The sequence below is a fragment of the Colossoma macropomum genome, unplaced genomic scaffold (genome assembly GCF_904425465.1).
Source record: "Colossoma macropomum unplaced genomic scaffold, Colossoma_macropomum, whole genome shotgun sequence".
Taxonomy (NCBI): domain Eukaryota; kingdom Metazoa; phylum Chordata; class Actinopteri; order Characiformes; family Serrasalmidae; genus Colossoma; species Colossoma macropomum.
In genome coordinates, this window is record NW_023494798.1 from 17,855,350 (window position 1) to 17,877,935 (window position 22,586).

Consider the following 22,586-nt stretch of genomic DNA (forward strand, 5'->3'; position numbering starts at 1 on the left):
AATTTCTTCCTAAAACCCACTTGTATAATTTTCACAAAGATTCTGACATTCACCAATGTTCTCTTATTTGGGATTTGTTTTAGGTAAGAACAGAATCTACACACTCAGGAGCACAAAGGTGTGAAAAGTTCTGCGGTTTAAGAACAAGTCATGAATCTGATATTGACTTTTTGCTTAGGAACTTTCTCAAGGACATATTTAAGAAAAGATTTAGGAAGATATTTGGTGAATGAGGCCAATTGTTCCCTTCTCTAGCTCTCCTTCATGCTCACTTGCTCGCTCTATCCTCTCTCTTTGTCCGTCTCAGCTCATGCAACTAGCAAACTCCACTGAATATCCTTCCTAAATTTGCAAACACCCCCACAATACATGCTGAGAGACAGATGATGAGGAATATGGGGGGGGAGTGATATGAGATGGGCTGATATGCTAATAAACTGATAATGTGCAGAAGGATATGTTGCACTCTGGGTATTGCATATTTAAAGTTTCATTTGTATTGGCATATGCTTTTCTATGTATGCCTTGTCCAAGGGGAAAGCTTGTTGCTTCTCCATTTGAAATCCTCTAGATTATTACATATTAATCTCCCCCAACAGCCCAGCAAAGGGCCTTTGTGACTTTACAATAGGTCTTATCCCAAACTTTGCTTTCAGATTCTGGCCATAGATCAGAAACAGTGAGCGATGCCAGGACTGAACATGTTAAGTGTGATGTTATTTTAACCTATTGCTTGAAATGGATTCATACAGCAGTGTTGACAGGCTCCATATTTTTTATTCATGGCTCCCACACACCCAGCCAGTGACTTCAGAGGACAGGAGGGAGGCTGATTCATAATGCATGGAGATGTAGAGGCTTTTTGGATGGCCTCTTTGTGTCTGTCAGAGGTGGAGAGCTATATCACTAATAACAATGATGTTTAAGCAGGTTTAAAGTGCCATATCTTTTATTTTTCTTGTAATTTATTTTTTCCACCCTGAGGTCCACTTATGATATCTATATGGGTTTATGTGCCAAAAACACTCATGACTAGTTTTCAAACTCTTTTTATACCTTAAACAGGCTGTTTTTTACTGTCCACAAATTATTTTTGTTCTGGTCGGCTATGCTGTATTGTCATTCAAAAAGCAGTCTGCACTGAAACACTCCCTACTTCATGGTGCCGTAACTTAGTGTAACTAGAATAGGTGGATATATGTTAATGCTTTTATACATTTTTTGTGACCTCACAAAAATTCACCACTTTTTGCAGGCCATACTGCTGGCAGAATGAAAATCGGCTTGGCTTTCATTAATATAATAAATTAAAAATATTTTTCTTTGTAACTCTGTTATCAGATTAATTAAGACACTGTTGGTCTTGCCAAGATAAAACAGATAGCATAACTGCAGCTTTCTTTATGTCACGCAATCGTGTACAACTGCCATAGTTCAGCTGAAGGACCTCCAAAACAGGCAGAAGTAGCATTTTATGTGAAAAGAGTTAATTCAAAGTGGGATGCTTTTGTAGCTTACTTATCATATATGAACTGAGGAGAGAATAGTATGATTTAAAACTGATTCAAAACTCTTATTTCGAAAATATTTTCTATGATATGGGCCCTTTAATCATTGCCTACTGGAAGACCTGGTCACTGCATTAGTCACTTGTGTGGTCATCCATAGACATTTTTTAAAAAAGGCCTGCCCTTTTTATTTTCGCTGTGACTGTTTTTGATTGCTGAGAAAAGCACTGCATATAATATGTTAATATATGTTGTATATTGTATGATATTTGACAGGGTAATGGTCATTTTGATTGGTTAAGGTGTTTTACATGTTGTGGAAGAGAGTGATGTATGGATGACATCAGCGATCTGAGCACACACAAGCACTGATATGTTGAATTATCCACCCACACTCTTGCAGAGGGCCCACATCTGGTTTTCACTGATAATTTCCTGCTCAACGAAATTCAATATCTCTCATTATTGTAGCAGGCCAGGGTATTGCCCTCATGTGGCCATTACGTCACAGTCTTGCTGTGACTTTGTCTCTGGCTCTGAAAACACAATGAACTCAATTAGCCTACGCGTCCTTGACACAAAAGCAACCCTTCATTCGCCCACTGCTCCTGCACACTGGACCAATTACAGGCCGCTATGATCGCATCAGTGTCCGAGCACACCAAACTCCACAGTGAGTCAAGTCAGAAAGTCACGTACTGTGGACTCAATCCAGCTTTTACAAAGGGATTTGTAAAAGATTTGTCCAAGTTCCCCTCTTAAAGCATGTGTTTTTCCCAACTAGAGCTCAGCTAAATCATTTCAAATGACCGTAATGACTCTTGAAATAGCCCCAAATGTTATCATCATTACGTAATTAAAGGAGTTGTCCCACATGCGTGTGACAGAGTGATTTCCTGGATCTTCACTCACACAGTGGCATGTTCATTTGAATCCATTTTAAAGGCATACAATTGGCATAAAGTGCTCATTCAAAACTTCTGGCTCTAGTGCCACTCAGTGTTGTGCATAGTTACCACTACGCACCATCTGATAACGCAGCAATCACTGGTTTATTTCAGAAGCTCATTAAAGCTATTTTAAGCAAATGGCTTTGGCAGAAGTGAGTGGTTGAAGGAGAGTTCTGTGAAACAAGGTCTTTCAATAGGCTGTCATCACATAAAGTAGCTATTTTGCCAGTCAATTACGCATCAACAACTATGAAACGAGATCCCTGTATCAAAGTTCCTGTGTAGTCAGGGGTTTGAATGTTTCATTTCATGCCACTTAACTTTCCCTCAACTTTAACCTGTGACCTGGCATTAACTTTTGAACTTGAGTTTAAGTTCTGCTTGTCTGTGGGAATGTCATACAAGCTACTAAACAAAGCTTTCAGGCAATGCTTCGTGTAATATTAGTACTCAGGTGAAAATAAAGGAACAAAAAGAATCTTACAAACTGTGTCTAAAGAACTGGTGGTGCTGTCACACAGTTCTCAACGAAACCTCAAATACACTGTATTTAAATGTTCAAATTTTGGCATAATTCAATTTTTGAGTTGTAAGTAAAGTCATTCAGAGTTTTAAAATGTGCTGTTCTAGAGAAACTTATTGATTCTTTACTGATAGGAACAGGGGTCATGATGTCTGCAGCAGAAATATAAGCATTGTATTTAATATGTTTTTATATACTCAACTCCATAACTATTGGCACCCCTCAAAAAACTGGGCAACAACAGTCATATAAAATAAACAATATACATAATGATTCAAATGTTCCTAAAAGAGTGTAGAAATTGCTCACCATTTAGCCCAATCTAATATAAAGCATTCCTACAAGAGTGTTGTTTCAAGAATAATTTATTCTTTCAAAACCATATAGGGCAAAATTATTGGCACACCTAAAGACCTAAAGACACCTAAAAAATAAGGTTTCTTGGGTACTATTGTGCCTCACAATCCCCTGTGTGTACCTGTTGGTCTTGAAGGGATTTACAAAATACATTTAGACCAGAACTTCTTAAAACTATTATAAAACAATTCCAGGCTGCACATTCATTCATATTCATTTTATTTAATAACTTTCAGAGGCAGCTTTTAAAGATGTTGAACATTTCAGACGTCTGGTTCCTCTCACCACCTCTGTGAACCATTCGGACTGCAAGTTTCTCTAGAATGGCACATTTCACACAAAACCACCCTGAATGACTTTGTTTACATTTCAATATGAAGGGACTTGGAAAAATGGGTAGAATTTCTCTTTAAGGCAGTCCAATTAGAATGACCTAAATGAACGGAATGTGGGTTACACTGGATTGCTTGTATTTGCATATACAGTGGAGAATCTCACATATTCTGCATAAGCCCATCATACAGTGACTAATGGCAGCGCAACTGTCCAGGCCGCGTCTGTGCTGATATAAATAACTTCCTGGCTAAGAGTGCGCAGAGCCGGCGGGTCAAGCTGCCACATATGGGAGGATGCTGGAATGCCCGGCCGTCTTGCTGGTGTGTTATTCCTGTATTCTGGCAGCCTTGCTGTGCACCAGTACATTTTGTACAGAGTCTCAGCGGGGCGCACTTAAACACTCAAAGCTTGGGCAGTCAGTCAAGCTCCCCCCAACACACACAAACACAGACACAGACACACACACACACACACACACCTCCCGTGCTTGCCACACCCTTCGTCTTAAGACATCCATTGTGTGCTTTGTAGGCAGACTGGGAGGCTTCTCTTTGTGAACAGACGGAACGGCCCCGGCGTCATCTGAAGGAGGAGGGGCTGCTGGCTGCTGTTGTCTTTTCCTCACCAAATCACGTGAGACGGTCCTCGTCCGGTAACCATGGCAACCAGCACCGGTCCAGCCTGCATCTCACAGTGGTGAGGAGGAGGATCCGAGAGAGAAAGGTATAGAGGAAGAGAGGGAGCGAGGGAGCAAGAAGAGAAAGCTCTACAAACACAAACCCCGTGCCCTGCAGCTGTCACGGATATTCCCACAGTGAGTAATGTGCTGTTGACTTTACTCTTTTGCTTTGATGCTTGGAGTCCCCCATGGGTGCCTTCTTCTCGTTGCTCGTGTGCTTGAGTATTCAGCCCAATGCCAGGCTCATTTTAGGGGTTTCCTCCCTGCTTTTGTTGTGAAGTGATGACATCATTGATCACTCCTGTCCTAGGTAGGAGTCCCCCCATCTTAAAATAGAGGATGAGTGGGATTCCTTTGTCACAGATCAATGCCTTTTTTGTCACAATGCTTCTGTCACTGGTATTCAGAGTAATAAAAGATGAGGGAAGACAGGTTTTAGAGCCCCACCTGCAACAATAAAGGTGGATCCTCCCGCCTGTTGTTGTTTCATAGTGAGCACTGAGCTCTCAGTGGACTGTGCGCTTCACTGCTCCCATTAACTTCTTTTAATAGCTCTCCAACAGCAAGGATTCAGCCTCTATTGGAGTCACTTGCTGTTCCCAGTATAGTCTGTTTAATTAGCAAACCCCTGCCTAGTGTATACTCTAGCCGGCATACTGGGTCAACCTGTTCTTCCTTACAGCCTCCATATGTGAACTGTCCTTGTGATGAAGATGGAGCATGGTAGAGATGACTGTTTTACTCCCAGTAATTGCCACTGGTGATTTAATGCCATGTTTCTGGTGGCTTAGGTGTAATCGATTTGAAAGGTCAGCTGATCATTGCATAATAGCAAGAGATCAGTGCGAAACTGCATTTGCATTTGCATACAGAGTAAACTCATAGTCGACAGTGTAAAAGTCAGTGATGCAAGCTTAGAAGTTTATTGACCCGACTAACAACATTTTCATTTTATGCCATGCATAATCTAGAAGGACATTACATAATATAAAACATGTCAGGAAAAGGGCTATATCCCCCTCAGGACCACTTATGACATTTGTATGGGTTTATACACCAAGAACAGTGTTAATTCATTTTATGTCTCTCTCTTTGTCCTTTGCAATTAAACTGTTTTTGTTACTGTGCCTGTAAGACTGACATATTATTGCTGTCCAAAGAAAACAAGTATCTCTGAAATGGCAGATTTACAGGAGATGACAAAAACACTATTTAATTTTAATGTAGGAAATTTTATGCCAAGCGATTTTGGCGCATTTTTATTGGTCCTATAAAGATTTGACTCAATGTAAGGGGCAGCTGATAAGGAATGATAAGGAAAAAAATGTAGATGCATGTTTTTTTTGGACAGCAACAATATGTAAATGACCTCTGTTCTTATTGGCTGCCTTAAATTGTGCCTCATTCAAAAAGCAGTCTTGGTTGAAACACTCCTTCTAACTTCAACGTGAATGGGTGGAGCTAAACTACTGTAGGCTGAATAAGCAGACATTTGCAAATAGATTTTCAGAACATTCAAAAAAGGTAAATGCAAAACCATTTGTTTTTGCAGTTTTGTTGCCGTATATATGGATTGTATGTAGACAGTAAATGGTACTATCTGAAACACTGTTTACATTCTGCATCCAACTCTTGTTTTAAAAAAACAAAAAGGTTTTCTGTGCTATCGGAGGCCCTTTGACAGCATTTTTGCTCTCTTAAGTTCTGTTGTTTGCTGTCTTGCTTTCTTTTTAAAGAAGACATAGCTTTAGTGGAGTTATGCTGACCTTCTGTTGATCTTTTTTGCATTCTTTCCAGTATCACGGACATTTCTCACACATCTCTCATTATGCACTTTTGAGGAATACTGCTCCCAAACATTTGGACCTCCACTTTCTGTGAATTATGTCCATTGTGGGGTAATACTTAACAGATGTAGGCTATCACCGTGTCATCCTATAAACAACCTCTCACCCTCCCTAGACTGTACAGCAAATTACTTTTATAGGCTTTTCTTACTGCTTAAAATAGGTTTTACATGGAAACCTTCTGTAGTGTCCTTGTGGGTATACCGCAGTAATAATAATGGCAACAGTAATGACGACATAATAACATCTATTGGTTTTGCGAAAGCAAAAGTGGAGCCACGTAGAAGCATCCTTGAGGGTTTGCTACTATCTTTCCAGAGAACTTTACTTCTTAAAAATGTTCCATTTCTCACATGCCAGACTAGGACATTCACTGATTCACAGATTCCCTCTTGCCAAGGTCAGAGTGTGTAGAAGACTGAGCACTGTGGTTTAATTCTGACAATTTAAGTGGGCGGTAAAGCTATCACTCTATACTGTTTAGAGCTGGAATGTGTAAAAAAACAAACCATTGAATACACATGCAAGGGACTAATACACTTGCATAGTGTCTGCAGTGCAAATGTCAGGGACCACATTTCTTCAATTTCCAGTCAAAATAGCCATTAAGGACAAGTTATTCATTTTTGAGGAGAGATTTCTGAGAAGATTAGACATAAGATAATCCACTTACATAAGAAAGGGTAAAGTCAAAGGAGCTTTCATGTTTTCATGAGAAAATCAAGCTCCACTATTGCTTCAGATCTGAGAAAATCCCCAGGTGTTTCTGTCCATCCTTCCACTGTGGAAGACAACTCAACACTATGAGTCTGAAAGGATGTGTAGCTGTCAAGAAGCTGTTTCTGAGAAAAGGAAATACATAAAAAAGAAGAAAATTTTCACTACAACACCAGAACTGGACATCTGAAATGTAGGTTAAGATTTTATGGACTGATGAGTCTATATATTCGTGATTGGGATTATTTGGATTGTGAGAAACAGAAAATACAACCAACTTTGGAGTTGTGGAAAAATATCCCTGCAGATTTCTTTGAAACACTGAAAGCAACACTTCCAAAAAGAACAGAAACCGTAAGACAAAGAAAGAATACTGAAAAAAATACATTTTCTGTGTAATTTTCAGTTAAATGTGTTTTTTCAGCATCAGGAAAAAAGCAACACTTTTTAACTTGCACTTTATGGCTGTCTTGATTTCAAATTAAATAAATGAAAGATGGTCTCTGACTTTTGCCCAGTACTGTGTATGTAATATTTCAGTATAAATGATAACTTTACATGCTGTTGGTATCCTGTAATACTTTTATTGTCTGTGATACATTTCTTTAATATGAGTTAGTGTAGTTAATTTGAAATAAGCTGTGACCAAATGCTGAATTTTGTAATAGTGTACAAGGCCTCATTTGTCTATCAAAATGTCACAGTGAAGTTCAGCGTATTGAATGATAGTCTGAGTGCACTCAGGAGTCTCCTGTGGGTGGGTGCTGAGTGATTGGAACAGTGGAACGTGGCTGATAGTGTTGAGAAACACCTCCAGTCTGGTTTGTGGTGTACAGCTTCCCCAGATAAACAGATAATGGAGTAAAAATATCTTTTTATCACTTTGAGTCACGTTCACGACTATGTTTAATAGTAGATATGTGTGCCACAAAAATGCTGTGGCCTCTAAATTGCCTTCCATTCACACCCAACTTGTTGACTTTGACTTTTAACTGACTTAGAGGCTGCCACTGCTTTCCGCCATACTGTTGATTTATATCATATTTTAAATGCTGTTGTGTATGGAGGACTTACTAAATTTCAGGGGCAGTGACCTACCTCACAGTCTTTCTGTCGTCTCTCTGAAATTCATGCCACTTTCCTTCTAGAAGATAAACAAATGTGTGGCAGTTAGTGTGTTTATTTTGGTTTGGGGCTCTTGGGTGAAGAATTCTAATAAAAACATTTTTTTTTAAACCCATTGACTTTTCTGGGTTTATATTCTTAATGTGTACTTCAGTCCATAAAGAATGAAGGGTCACTGCATGTCCTCGGTCACCTCTCATTTATCTCAGTATAACTCTGGATGCAATCATTGAGGTCTTTCTGGTTCAGTGCGTCCTGGGCTAATCTATTCTAATTGCTGGGCTGGACAAGGCCTGGTCCCTGTCTATGTCAAATCATTTGGCTGACATTCACCCCAGAAGTAGTAACAAGTAGAGGGGTCTTGAACATGAGTGAAAATGAAAATACACATATACAGTACATACAGAGCTTTGCCAAAAGCCTTTACAGGCATGCTTTTTTAAAACCCAGATCTTTTCAGATGTTTTTACTTGTTAGAAAGACAGTGAGAGAGTACATTTAACAAAGCAAGGGTTATAATATGTGTTCTGCAGCCTGATAGACCAGAGTCATAATTGTTCACAGTGGTGGTGATAGGAACCAGACATCCACCTCTAAAAAGCTCTCTCACAGAAAGTTATTACATGAAATGGATGATTATGAATACAGAGCCTAATGTCTGATACACTTGCGTTTACATGCACTTCATAATTGGATTTCTGCCATTATCTCATTATTCAAATGGTTATAACAGCATACTCTGATTTCTTAGATCGGAGTAAGGTCTAGAAATCTGATAAAGAGAGCTGGATTTTAGCTCAGTAATTGGAAACCCTTTCTCTGATTTCTTTCAAAATTCTCAGTCTATGCATGTGTGAAAACAGACCATGTTGATCGGATTACTGACAAAATCTGACTTTCTGCAGTTATCGGATTATTAAGTGCATGTAAATGCACTCAGTGTGTTACGGTAGTTTTGTGATAATATTTTGTCCTAAACGTATTTTAATCAATTGATTTTAAACTGTTCATGGTGGAGGGATATATGAAGGGTGCTTCAAGGCAAAATGGTCCCCAAAGAAAACTCTTTTTCAGATACATTCCTATCACCACCATTGTAAAGAAATCTGAGTCAGTAAGTTTACACAAATAAGCCATTTCACACCAAACCACTCTGAATGACTTACATCTCAATCACTAAATTATGCAGACATTTTGCAAAATCGGTGGAGTTCCCCTTTAAGGGATAAATTTAAAGCTGCTAATTTAAATTTTGCAACTAACAAAAACTGAAGTGCTAAACCTTAAACATAGGGTCTAAGGCAATTATGGATACACAGCCCATTTAAGGTAAAGGGAAAACCTAAGGCCAGAATTCACTTAAGGTGTTTTATGTCAGTGACCACTTGCAAAAAGCATATCAAACGACAATTTCATTATGCAGCAGTTTTTAAAAATCTGTAGAATTTCCCTTTAAAGTCTAAAGAGGAATTCCACAGATTTTTCAAAAATTCTACATAATTGAATTGTTGGTTCACTCTATGCTCCACTCAAGAGAGACAGACCGAATCAGAATTGTTCAGAGTGGTGGTGATAGGAACCAGACATCTGAAGAGATTCATGCATCTAAAAGCTACCTCACAGAAAGCTATTACATGAATTGCTTTAATAATATGTTGCCTATGGCCTGAGACACAGTTTACAATAGTTTTGGACATAGTTTTGGCCTAAAGCATATTTTAAAAAAAAATCCATTTTGAAAAAACAAAACAAAACAAAACAAAAAAACATGAAATTCCCCTTTAAAGGCTACAAGATCATCATACAATCAACAACTGGCTGCTGCGCACATCCCTCACTGAACTGTTCCTCATTTGACAAGATTAGATGTCTGAAGTACCTTTTAGATGCATGCTGTGTAACACTGAACTCACGTGCTGGTGTCTAGTTTTATCTTGCTGTGATGGAGTTTATTGTTAAAATTTAGGCTGGAGTCTTATCAAGCTCTTGTAAATGATTTAGTACTCTGTACTAAATAGCTGGTACCGTCACATCATGATTGTGGATTTAGAGGTGGGTTATTTCAGTTGCTAACACTGACATGAAATATATTCTGTTGTGATACAAAATCAGCTCACCTGATGTCTTTCTACACCATACTTGTGAAATGCATAACTGCTTTCTGCAGAATTAAAACGGCCTTTTGGTTGAAGAATGTGGAAAAAATATGTTTTATACAGAACCCCTTAGGTGATTATTTTTAATATGTCCGGCCACAAATTAATACACTGAAGCCACAAGTTATGAAAAACTTAACTTCTGGTCTCAATAAATTAATGAATGGCCTCAGTATAGTAATCCGCGGCCACGCCTTGTTAAAAAATAATCACCAAGTCACCTTTGGGTCTCCTAGTTTCCATGTGAACAGGAGCGCTGTGTGAGTCAGCGGGAGGGGAAACTTGGATTCGTCAGGAAAGTCCACAGATTTTATACACCATGTGGTTGGCAAGACTTGGGTTTAGCTGCCACGACAAAAACATCCTTCGCTTTCGACAACTGCAAATTAAGCACGGATAAGCTTTACAGGACTAAAGAGAAAGATTTACTTTGCCTATGAAATAAAGAGACGAAACAACTGTTGAGAAAAGCCCAGTTTTTGGACCTGCAGTCTTGTGAAATGTGAATAGACGGGTTTGGTGTAACCGCCCACGTACACGTCACTCTGGCAGACCAATCGGATTAAAATTATGAAGAAGTACCGCTTCACTTGGTGGGAGGAGGGGGGCACGAAACCGCCTCTGTCTTGAAATTTATATATTTTCCTTAGCAATACGGAAAATTAAATAATCAAAAACAAGTAGAAGCACACGTTTATGTAGTATTGCATGCAGGAAAATAGACAAGACTGTTTTAAGACGCACTGAACGGCTTGTTTTTTCTGACCACCCCCCTCCTTTTTTTCTTGGAGTCTCGTCCTGCGGCTCCTCGGCGAGTCACTCATTAGCGCCTTTCTGCTGCAGTATGAATGTGGATAAACACGGACGGAGGAGGCGACCGTTTTAATATCAGATAACCGACCTACGGTGATTGGAAGTTTGGACATATCATTGTGTCTAACGCATGGAGTCAGTATGCCATCGCCCGGGAGCGTGTTAAGGATATGGGCGAAGTAGCCTGCGGTTGTGCGAATCTTGCCCGTGTTTTCGCAGGATCCATGAAGGTAAGCGCATGGAAACATCAGCCCTCTGACCACTGATCCACGATCAGCTGTTTGTCTCTTTGATTTTGGCCATGGACGTTAGGTTAGTTCGCCTGCATTCTTGCAAACGTGCAGTCAGTCAAACGATACGGTTAATTATGTAGCCCACCAGTCAGTAACCAGTTTACAGTGAGTGAGAAATGTCGGTTAGAGAATTAGTGTGAAGGTGGACAGATTCGCCGTTACTGGTTCACTGTTTTTTGTCTGCACATGACGGTTGCTGAGCTGCAAGCTGAATTTCTAGCGAGCCTCTGTTTTCAGTGTATTGCCCTTCGAGAGGCCATTATGTGGTGATTCATATTCACGTTGGTTGGGATAAGAGTGTCCATTAACTCTGAAGCTGAAGTCAGCTTCTTATTCGCCAGTTTCTTGTTCGAATTTCCCCGTTCCACCTTAAATGGTGCAGCAGAAACTTTCTCATTTAAGATGGAACGAATTAGAAGCTGACATCAGCCTCGTCGATTGACTGCAGTAAACAGTAGGCATTACCTCTCTCCTCTAACGTAACTAAATGTGTTCTATGGTGTAGATCAGGATGTGGCTTATACATTTTTACACATAAGTAAGTCTTGACAGCAGAATGGAGTGACTCCTTTCTTTCTGTGGAGACAACATGGGGTCTTGTTGACAGTGTCATGACCATTGGTTATGTTTCATGTTGCAGTATTGATTGTCCGTGTCTGACTGTGTTTGGCTCAGATAACATAGAGCACTATTAGGTATCAGAGGTGTTGTTATTTGACCTCTGGCCGTGATGGCATGCATGGATCTATGTCTGACCATGCATCAACACTTTCAGGGCCTGGAGTGGACGTAACATAGTGGTGTAATGAAGCAGTGAGATCACAACATGACATTTCCTCTGTGCCTCACAAAGCTTTTCACCCTATGGAGACTGCTCATACATTTGTGCCGTTAATGGTTATTGATTCCGTTTGTTGTTTGTTGCCTAAAGGCACTCTGTTTACATACAGGAATGTTTAAGAGCTTTTCATTGCAAGTGTCAACTGTAAGTTCTGTGCTATACTATGAAGTTCTCCTAAAACATTGTAATGTTGTGCAAATAAACGGGACAGAGAAGCACACTGTCAATTAGAGACTGCCAAACATCTTTCAGACAAAAGACTCTTCCCAGTTCTCCTCATAGCCAGGTCAGTGAGTTGGAAATGCGGTGAGAGCAGGAGAGAGGGAAAGAAAGGGAAGAGAGTTTCCTGCTGACTCAGCTCGAACACCGTTGATTATACCGCCCTAAAGGCCAGGCTGAGATTAAATGTTTGACTTTTCTTGAAAGGCCCTCATCTGTGAGAAAGAGCGCCTGTTTGTTTTTATGACCTGGTTACTAGATGTGGCAGAGCTTTGGGGCAGCACAATGCAGGTCAGGGGAAGTTGAAAATTGATAAGTAAATTGCCTGTATTAAAAAAGAGCAGCTGCTTTGTGATTTTTCAGCAGCCCGTCACGGCAGTGGTGAGGGTAGTACTTTCATATTTTCGACAAATATCTGCTAACTGGCACTGTGGAATCTGTCAGTGAGCGATTGCCCTAGATCTGGCCACTGAGTTGGCCTTAAAAGGAAAGGTACTCAACCTGTGCCTGTTATTGTTTGGTTACTCCGGCTTCAGGAATTTATTGCAGCCAACGGCTTTCAGATTTTCAAACGCTGCGCGGTCTTTTCCCAAGAGGCTGTAGCAGAAGCTTCACGGAAACAGAGCTGTAAGAGGCTGTGTGCTGACTTACAAGGAGAGCACACACGTGTTGCACAAGTTTAGTGATTGCAAATGGGAGTTAATAACAGTAACAAAAGACTGACAGTTTCTAGCTACTGTTTTTTATTCATTCATGAGAGCCTAGTATAAAGACCAAGGCCTCTTTTTGTATTTTCTTTGTGAGATTCTGATAAAACACACAGCTTTATCAAAAATGTGGACTCTCAAATAGTTCAAAGTTTCTACCCAAAGCACTTAAACATTATCCACTGTATTTTCTGCTTTTTACAATCCAGGTAATCCAAAACACATTCAACTGTATTGAGATCTGGACTCTGGGGTGGCCACTTCATTGTTCCATGAACACCAGCAGCTTCTTTGTTTGATTTGCAAATGTTCTCCTTTTTTGTTTCCTTTGCTCAGTAGCAGCTTCTTGACAGCTACACATTCTTTCGGACTCATAGTGTTGAGTTGTCTTCTCGTAGTGGAAGGATGGACAGAAACACATGGATTTTTTTTCAGATCTGCAGCACGAGTGGGGTTTGATTTTCTTCTGTCTGTCAAAGATGAAAGCTTTAAGTACTATTTATCTGACAGTTTTGGTGGTCTGTCAGATCTTACACAGTTGTTAGGAGCCCTGTTTTCTCTGTATGTTTTAATCATTTTTTGAACTCCATGTTTGGAAATTCCTGTTTTTTTCTTTGACTTCCCCTTTCCTTATGCAAGTGGAGTGTCTTATGTTTAATCTCCTCAGAAATATCTCCTGAAAAATGATAAAACTTTTACTTAAATGCTGTTCTGACTGCAAACTAACTAAATAACTGATGATATCTGACTTTTGCATAGTACTGTATCTGTGTATCTGGGCACAGTTGCCCAAAATTTCTGTCTTTAATGTTTCTTCCTATCCGTTCGGAAAGAAGACCTTGACATAATTTCACATATAGGTCAGACTTCCATGTTAGCTTTTGACATTCCCATAGATACACACAATGTAATCAGTGTGTTTTTCACAGTGGCTCCTGAGTGCTAAGTTTTTGTGTATGGGCTAGCATTTGCATTGAGATAGTGAAGTGACCCTTGGACCGCTCTAATGGGAAGAGCAGCCAGTGCAGCTGTTCTCTGGGGCTAACAGGGCTTATTTAATTACATTTTTTTTGAATGTGCAGTACTGTGCTTGGATTTGCAGGCTGTCCATGTCCGTTGACTTCTCAATGCTATACAAGAATTTTACAATTGCTGTAAACTGCTAAAGTTGATAGGCCAAGCCTTACACATATTCGTAAGGGTAAATACACATATCTGATGCTCTCCTGGTTTGTGATTATGCTGGATTTTTCTCTTTCTTAGCACCTTGTTGTTGTGCACTGTCATGAATTGCCTTATTTTCTCTTTTAGACTTTCCTCATTATCTTATCTGAGTCTTATTAACTACAGCTATTTTCAGTACTTCTAGAACACTGAGCAACTTCATGCATCATAAATAGGTGCATTTAGACTAATTAAAGAGAGCTTGTAAAATCAAGTACTAGTATACAGAAACAGGAAACAAAGTACAGTTGGATGTCAGTATGTTGTGCCATTATCATTGTCTTATGATCTTTCACTGCTGTAGCCCAACCTTAGACAGTTGTGCCACCTGGGAGCCTAATAAGATCATCCTTATTTGACTTTATTGCAGCAAGTTAGGCTCACCTGGCAAATTTCAACAAAATAACAAAACATATAAATGCCTTTTTCATATGTATAACATAGAAAACATTTTCTATACACAGTTTACACAAGTAAAAAATAAATAAGAAGTAATTAACAGAAAATAAAACCGTGAAGAATTCTAGATAGCTTCACTGCCATGGCAACAATATTCATAATTTTTAAGACTGAGTTTGTTTATTGGAGTAAAAGAACTGTAGCAATTTAGAACTGACAGTGATATCAGTCAGCAAAGCACAGTTTAACTAAAACACAGATTATAAATTAAAATCTAACATATATAGGTTGATTTTATTAATTGTCAGAATTTTTATCTTCTTAGAATAGGTATCATGTTGATCAGGCCCTGTTTTGTCATACAGCATAGGATAAGTTTGGTAGGTTGCAACATCGTTGTTGCATTCTTCCTGACGTGGAGTGCAAGGTTTATGTAAAAGAGTGTTATGGAGTTTAGTAGAGGTGACCTGTACACAGGTAAGAATAACTCCTGAACTGATAATAATCAGCCAGTGTCATGCTGGAATGTCCTGTGTCATCACTGCATCATCCTGGCTAAGCTGCACAAATGCCTGAGAGTTATGACGAAGCTTAGAGGGCATCTTTATTAGCAACTGGCTAACAATTGGCAGGGCACATGTGGAGCCATTGCTGCAGAAATATGTACTTGCCTTTGCACTCCCAGGTTAGATGTACTATAGGTGAGATTCAGATGGTGGGGCGGAAATTACCAATGACTGAAATAGGGAGGTAAAAAAAGTTCTTAAGTTTATTCAGCATTTCATTTTCTTTTATATATATATATGTAAGAATATCTTTTATATGTTTTTTGTTGGTAATCGTGTTTGTATTTGCATTTGTTAGTCACCATTTTTCTCAATTTGACACTCTATGTCAAGGACTGGCTGAGAAGATTATGTCCTAGAGCCATTTCTTGATACCATTTCTGTTTGATCTAGCCTGCATGAAATCCAGCTGAACCTCCATAGCCAAGCATATAGTGAGGAGCTTGGTACTAAGGACCCATTCACACATCATAAGTGGTCAGTGCTAAATATAGGTGTGAACAGGGTCCAGTGCATCTTGGAGATCAGCATTGTGATCATATCAATCAAACCACCTTGGGAGGTGGTCAGGGACACATATGACCACATTTGCAGTGTGAGCACTGAAGAGTCTGTTTACACCTTGCACCATGTGTTTTCTGTCTGGATCATATCTGGATGTTCTGGCCAGATTCCATTTACACTTTTCACTAAAATGTGTCCCCAGTTTAACCAGATGAGATCTGATTTTACTTTGCCCATGTAAAAAGCACATAAACACATGCGTCATTTCTGTTTTACTTTTTGTTTATTTTTCCTCCGTTATGTTACCAGTTGGCAAGCTTGGCTTGGACTCTTTCATGAGCCCAGAGCGCAAGAAGACACTCTTGATGTTTGTAACAGGCCTGCATGTAAACAAACAAGGACTCGCAGGACATTTTTGTCTGAAAGCAAATGCAGTGAGATACTGGTCACAAAATCTGATCACCAGAGAGACACGTTTTGAGACCCATGGAAATGCTAGGTGTAAACGGCTATACGTCTCGTTTTCCACTTATGAACTGATCACTTGAGACAGATGTTAATACCAAGTATGAACAGCTCTGAATGTTCTTGCTGCACCTCATTCCTAGCATATTTGACTACAAAATCCAGTGACATTTCAGTCAGAAACTCTCACCTCTCCATGTGAAACACTCAGCTCCCCAGACTCCCACACAAGCCATACTTTTCCCAGAGTTGTATCATATGTCTTTTATACTGCCTGTTTTTGAAGTTCCCATGGGTTGAGTTTTTCCTCTTATCTTGAATACAGAAGAGAATGGAAAAGAGCTTTCGCCTGCCTGTATCGGCACTTGCCGCCCAGGCTATTTCCCAGAATGTTGCAGTGAGTGTCTCGCTCAGATAAGCGAGTGCAGTGCCAGCTCGCTGCCACCCTCAACCTGTTACTCTTGTCGAAAGAGCCTGGAACGAATCATTCTCACTCTCGCACTTTCTTCTTACCCACACTTCCTTAGCAACCATCCCCAAGCATGCTCCTTACTCAGAGGAATGGATATACGCAACATGCACAGATTTGATGCCGTTCAATATATGCACACAGTGGTTCACATCTGGGCATGACTGTGGAAATATACTGACTGCAGGTTTTTTATATTTGTATCAAAGCAGTTAACGTAATGTCCTGGTGTTTCATGTTCTGACACCATTTCCTTGATGTGAAAATGAGGCTAGAAAGGCAACATCCATTCCACGGGTTTGCACTGCTTAGCTGGCTGAGACAGCTGCTTAGCCACTGTACAGATGTCAAGTTTGCTTTCAGCGTTTCAGGAGTAATTCCGCCAGGAGTAGTCAGGGAAGATGAATGAACCTGACAGAAAGTAGATAATGTCTCTGCAGATGTGAAGTGTGTCTTGAGCAGAGGAGATTTTAGAATACAGCCAGGCTGGAGTTTTGGCCGCCATGGTTGTTTTCACTAGTCTCAGGTGCTGTGCTGGCCAACTTCTCCATAGCAGTTTTTCCTCATGCTTTTCCACAGTCCATTGAGAAACATTACCACCTAAGAGTTTGTGGGTGACTGAAGGCCCTACCAAGAAACTCCTGTACCTGCATGCATGGCAGTTTTTTTTTTCATTGCTTCCCTAAGCTGTGCAAACAGGATCAGTGGTGAACCCGTTTAAGAATTGCTTAGGTTTGTTTTCCTTATAGAATAGCGATGCACCAATCTGATAAACTGGTTTCAAGGTCTTGACCTTACTGAACAAGATATCGGTCAGATGTGGTTGATCCACATTTTGCTAGAATTTGTGTATTTTTTCCACTTTGTCTGCATGTGGTCTGTGTGCTATGCTCTTCCAAACTCTGCCCCTGGTTTTGCTTCATTTACGAACACAACAGTGGGAAATCACCATATATTTTTGTGCTTAATTATAGTTTACGGTTTAGTTGGTGTGAGATCACATCAAGTCTAGTGCAAGAGCACGATGAAGAGAACATGGGAAGAAGGCAAATGATCAATCGAGTAACAACGGCAACAAAGTTATCATTATCAAGTGATACATTGTCCACTGAGGAGAAAATACCTCATGTAGGACAACGAGTCAACATCCATCACAGCGCTAGTTAGCTCTTTTAGCTCACTAACTTATCTGAAGACGCAACCTTCCATAACTCATCCATCCAATGTCCCTCGATTGTTTTTAAATAATAAAACATGTTCCTCATGTGTGCTGCTTTTTGTTCAACATCAGTGCTGTCACATAAAGTAAGCCGATGTCAGTTTAGGCCAGTGCCTGGTCTGTTTTGCTTCCTCTGGGGCTCGGGGCAGCTTTGCTTGTTTTTTCCCTGTGGTTAACGGGATATCTGTTCATGAATTCAAATATCAAAGTGTATCAAAGTGTAACAGTGTACCTTTCACAACCAAGCAATATCGATCTTCACTTTGGTACGTTATCATCTACTTTACATTTCTGTTAATGTATATACTTTGGTACAACGAAACACTTAGCAGAGTGCTGGTGTTGGATTAGTACTCCACATCGGTCAATGTTCTGTCTGTAGAATGATTCTCATTTGAAAGCTGAATTGCAACTACTTGCTTTTTCTTTACTTTGAAGTTGTTCTCTGCCTCTAGCATCCCCTTTCTCTTCTCTTCACACATGTGCTGATGTTATTTTAACCCTGTTGGTCAGCCTGACCGGACCCTTCAAGTATGGAAGTTTCACCTGTTTGATGGTTTGATTGATTAGTTTAATGGAAAGGAGGTCAAGGCTCGGGTCATCCAACTCAGGGGCCCAGTGTCTGGTCAGCAGACTGCCATGGCACTGTCACTGGAGCTCCTTGGCTTATTTGCCCTGTAAGCTAATGCTGACTCCACCCTAGTGTGGGATTAGAGAGGTGTGCTTTGGGCTGTTCTCTCAGGATTATAGCTGTGCTATCTGCTCCACTGTATAGGCTGTCATACTGGCAGGCCAGTGTTATTTTCTAATGATGTGGTGGACGTGGTGATCTGTATTATCTTCAGGGTGGAAGGCGTGTCTTTTATGCTTCAGTTTCTTTGTGCTTGATAAGGGCTGAGTCAACAGTGGCTTAGAGTTTCATGTGAAAGATGATGCAATTATGGATGTGCAAACAGCTCAGTGTCTTAGGAGACCTTTATTTTCAACATACCACCAGGCTGCATCGTAAAGGCCCATTAGCTGAAGGAGATATTAATTGATAGCACAGTGCAAAAAGTGATGTCCTCATGAGTGAAAGCATCTTAAACGTAGGCAGTATATGTAATATTTCTCTTTATGAGTGTCATTATGTGAATTATTTTATTGCGCTGGCAGAAATTCCTACGTATTTCACAAAATAATGCTTGAAGTTTTCTTTGAGAAAATCACTTAAAAGCACAAATTTCTAGAAATAGGTTGAATAGTTTCATATTCTTAAAATAATCTCATTTAAGATTCTTGCCAAGATATCATTTGCAGTGAATTAAAAAAAAAAAGCGTTTGAAAAGTTAAAAGTAATTAAACACTAAGTATTGCCAATATCGTGGATAAGAACATCTGATAAATGCCATAAATATGAAATGTGCAGTGATATACAGTCTGAACTGAGATGTGGACTTTCAAGTTTATAGTCCGTCAATACACTCAATTTCAAATGGCTTTGCAAAAAGTAGCCTCCTCTTTTCTTTTGACTTGTTGTTACTGCTAATGCTGGTTTTAAGGCAGATATGCCACATTGTAATAATGACCTTTCCCAGCATCAGAAATAACCATGAGTGAAAGGCAAAAATGCCTCCCTAATCAACATTTCTGCTGATTAAAACATTCTATAGGGCAGAAAATATTCCCAAATAATGTGTTACAAACAAAACCAATTAATATGCATGTGAATGAATGCCAACAACATTAAACTTGACACATTCTCGGAAACATAAATTGTTATTTTGTCTATTTTGTGAAGTGTCCCTATTATATATAAAACACCTATGAATTTCAGTCAGTGAGACTGAAAATGCCCCCCAGAGTAAATAAATAAACCAATAAATATGTGTTATTATATACTGCATAATGATATGTACATTTTCCACTAATATGTAATTTTCTGCCCTGACGTTTCCTACACATGTGTCAGGACTTTCAGCATCCAGGACCTCATAGTTGATCCTGAATGCATGAAACTGCACAGAGCAAGGGGGATATAGAGTTCGCTCTCTCCCCTTTGGCTTGAGATTTACTGCACAATTTGTGGTTATCTTTAGCACCCGTCCAAGCAGGCTGGAATTCCAGCTGTCTGCAGAAGTTCTCTCGAGCTAAAACACTGGCTCATGTGTAGAAAGAGTCATAGAGGAGTAGGAGTGCTGCTTATCCTTTTCACAGTCGCTCTCATTTTGTATTTATCAAAGCTAAATGATCTGCGTTGGTTTTGTGTCATTGAACGCTCCTCCCTCTGTGTTGCACAGCTCAGTGTCCGGCCAAATATCACTTATTGTATTACGGTTTTAAAATCAGAGTGTCATTGAACTTATTTTAGTTGTGGACATTTTGGTTGTGTCGAAGCTGTTTGAGTGTTTGTGGCAGCTGCAGATGTTTACTTGAACACTGGCTCAGTGTGTTATAGGCTAGCGTATGGTCTCTGGCAAAACAGTGGATCTCCCAAACGATGACTCTACAGCAGAAGGAAAAAATTTTCTTAGTGTTCAATGTAAGTTGCTATAACTAGATTTTATTTTCAGTAACTTTGGAGAATTGGTATTGGTATTTTCATCAGGAAGTTTTGACAGGATATAAAGAGAAACTGGCATTTTCAAATTATGTAAAAGAAAAATAAAAATGAAAAACAACAAAAAATGGAGCTCCAAGTAGGGCTGTCATTTATCATAAAATTTTAGCTGATTATTAAGTGGCCAAAATGGCTTAATAACCATCTTATTTCCTAGCTATGTTTTCTTAGTAGCTAACAGTTGTAGTGCTGTTAGATTGATATACAAGTTAGAAGTTATAACTTTTTTGCTTACATAAGTCACATTTATTTGCCTCAACCTGACTTACTCTTCACATTTTGTGAAATCTAAAGACTGTGGAAAATGACTGCAGTCAGGTGAAATAATTGCCATTCAGTGACTACATAATGATTGTGACTGGCTTAGATAGAAGGTTTTGTTTCACTGGTGACAATATACCACATATGCATACAGGTTATAAAATTCAGCATGCCGTTGGTGAATACTGATAGCACTCTGTTTTCCTTTCAGCTATTAACCTAGTTAAACCGCACACACCTGTATGTGGAGAGGTATGCAAATATGTGCAGCTGATAGTCAAATAACAAAATCCAAGAAGCCAGACACATGAGATTGTCAAATACTTTGAGCTTAGCTCACCGTGATTACTGTTAAACATTGCTTTCAATGGGGGCCGAGAGGCCTGACTTGGACATTTTTATTGCACTGTCTGTTTGTGTTAAAGACTCTTCTCCTTTGCTTGTAAACGATCCCAACTCCTGCTGTTTTCTGTCTGCTTACATGCTCAATGTCTCACGATCACTGTTTGTCCAGTGAGTACCTGGGCACAGTCCTGCAGTCTGAGCTGGGATTTTAAAGGTAATCCAGGTGAATGGCGCTGGCCTGGCTGACTCCTCTAATAGACACCATGTGTAACATAAAGGAACAACAGACCAGAGAGTAGGCTTGCATATTAGATTATTCCGCTAGCTTCCTTGCTAAATGCAAGAGTTTAAGTGCATGCTTTTGATTGATGGGTCTCTCAAGTGCATTAGACAGAATAGATTATCTCCATTCCTGATCGCTTTTATTGAACAGTCTGAACTACTACTGTATATGTAGAGGTTTGAGTCTGTGTCTCTTTGGTGGACTTCATCAGTCAGTAACACTTTCACTGCCTTTTAATTGTGAGTTTTAGGGCTGGGACCACTTATCAATTCATTGGTGGTTATCAGTGACGACCGTGTTTAACCTCATTTACACACACAGCCATGAGTTGCCCTTTGTGAGTGAAAGTCGCACTGGAGTCAGGAGACAGGAAAAACACCAATCAGAAACTGGACTTTTTGTGCTTTATCATAGTTTAACCCCTTAAGAATCCATGTTTATTTCATACAAAGGCTTATTGTTAAACAACTACAGGGACCTCAATGCAAATGGAGCTATTCTTAGAACTTGCTTGTTAAGGGGTTAATATTTGTCATTGGGAGGCCTTTTCACAGTCAGTTTTGACAGATTTAACGCATTGAAACCTTCACATCAAGTTCTTTTTTATGTTATGCTTATTGTCCCAGCCCTGCTTCAAAGCTTTTGACTTCAGTGTGTGTATACTTGGTAAATAAGGAGTGCTGCAGGTGTAGGGCAGCAGTGCTGAGGCCTAGTTGATGTTGGTAAGCTGTTAGAGACGTTGAATTTGGGAATAACTCTACACATCGTTTACTTAAAAAGAAAAGTACTCTGTAGTTTTATGATGTTCATAATACACATAGTCATTTAGACAGATTGAAGTGCAATGCATGAAGTGTTGGAGATAGTAATGTTTCTTTTTTTTGTTCCACTGGACTTTGCCCCATCACAGCGCTGCCATCTTCCAGAGTGATAGGAAACCACAAAAGGACTAATGGTTTGATTATTCAGTTGAATAATACTTGAGGAGTTGATCAATTATTGTAACTTAAAATAATGTAGTAGTTGCAACTCTAGCAGTTTCAGGATTTATTGTGGCCCATGATGAGAGACTTAATCACAGAATCTCAGGGCCAAGCTTGCTTAAAGAGGAATTCCATCAAATTTTTCAGCCTGTCTGCACAATTCAGTTGTTACAATGTAAACAAAGTCATTCAGAGTGG

General features: G+C 39.6%; 1 protein-coding gene across 20 annotated transcripts in view; it reads left to right on the top strand.

The window, feature by feature from the left end:
- Positions 1-22,586, top strand: part of mical3a (microtubule associated monooxygenase, calponin and LIM domain containing 3a) — a 119,802-nt gene that overhangs the window by 23,746 nt on the left and 73,470 nt on the right. For 14 of the 20 annotated variants that reach the window (XM_036584950.1, XM_036584956.1, XM_036584954.1 and 11 more), the window contains exon 1: positions 10,832-11,241. The gene's annotated coding sequence lies outside the window, so the exon portion shown is untranslated. Of the gene's footprint in view, positions 1-4,205; positions 4,489-10,830; positions 11,242-22,586 lie in introns of those variants that run through there. The other 6 variants (XM_036584968.1, XM_036584969.1, XM_036584951.1 and 3 more) reach the window with 5 other exon arrangements.